Source organism: Muscardinus avellanarius (genome assembly GCF_963383645.1).
Source record: "Muscardinus avellanarius genome assembly, chromosome: 19".
Classification (NCBI taxonomy): domain Eukaryota; kingdom Metazoa; phylum Chordata; class Mammalia; order Rodentia; family Gliridae; genus Muscardinus; species Muscardinus avellanarius.
This window is the reverse complement of record NC_137805.1, coordinates 16,387,747-16,388,769: the sequence shown is the minus strand read 5'-3', so window position 1 is coordinate 16,388,769 and position 1,023 is coordinate 16,387,747. Positions and strand designations below refer to the sequence as shown.

Here is a 1,023-nt window from a genome sequence, read left to right as displayed (position 1 = left end):
TAGTGAGGCTTTCAGCAACATAGTGAGACTTCGTTTTCAAATAAAATATAAAATAGGTCTGGGAATGTAGCCTGGAGGTAGAAAGCCCCTGGGTTCCATCCCCAGTACCACAAAATTAAATAAATAAATAAATATAAAAAGGACTGACTCAGTGGTAATACACCTTGGGTTGAATCCTCAGTACAAAGAAGAAAGGGAAGGTAGAAAGGCATTTAGATAATTTAAGTTAGGAGCTTGGGTATTTAAAAGAAAAAATGTGCTCTTTTGTCTTGGCCACACCATCCAGACTGAGGAAGACACAGAAATTTCAGGGCCAGGGCCACGGCCACAGCTGCATCACCAAGCACCAGAAGCACTCGGAAGGCCGGGGTCATGCTGGGGACATGCATCACCACAGGATCAACTCTGACAAATATCACCCAGCTTACTTTGGGAAAGCTGGTACGAGGCATTACCACTGAAAGAGGAAGCAGAACCTCTGCCCAACTGTGAACCTTGATAAACTGTGGGTGCTGGTCAGTGAGCAGACACGGGCCACTGCCACCAAGAACAAGACTGGAGCCGCTTCTGCCTGTCATGGGCGCAGTGCGATCAGTTAAGGACAGCGTTTTGGGGAAAGGAAAGCTCCCAAAGCTGCCTGTCATCCCCAAGCCCAAACTCTTTAGCAGAAGAGCTCAGAAGATTAAGGGCGTCGAGGTGCCTGTGTCCTGGTGGCTTGAAATCCACAGCTCTGGAGGTTCATTAAATGCTAATTCTCCAAAAAAAAAAAAAAAAAAAAAAAAAAGAAAGAGGCACTGAGGGCGTATAAACTATACAGGTTAGTAATTGGTATATGAAGGAGGGAATCAAAGCCTGGGGGACATTAAGACAGATGTGATATCTGTTTCCTAATCTCTTTATAATACATTAGCATAATTTTCTTTAAGTAGTGGGGATTAAATCCAAGGGTATTCTACCTTCAAGCCACACCCCTAGCCCTTTGCTTATTCATTTTTTTTGTTTGGAAATAGGCTCTCAGCAGGT

The 1,023-nt window shown here is 44.1% G+C and overlaps 1 pseudogene across 1 annotated transcript; it reads left to right on the top strand.

Annotated features, from left to right (window-relative positions):
- The first annotated feature begins 254 nt into the window (after positions 1 to 254).
- On the top strand, positions 255 to 719 carry LOC308277277 (large ribosomal subunit protein uL15-like; annotated as a pseudogene). Its single transcript has one exon. The product of its transcript is annotated as a large ribosomal subunit protein uL15-like (transcript).
- The last annotated feature ends 304 nt before the right edge of the window (positions 720 to 1,023 follow it).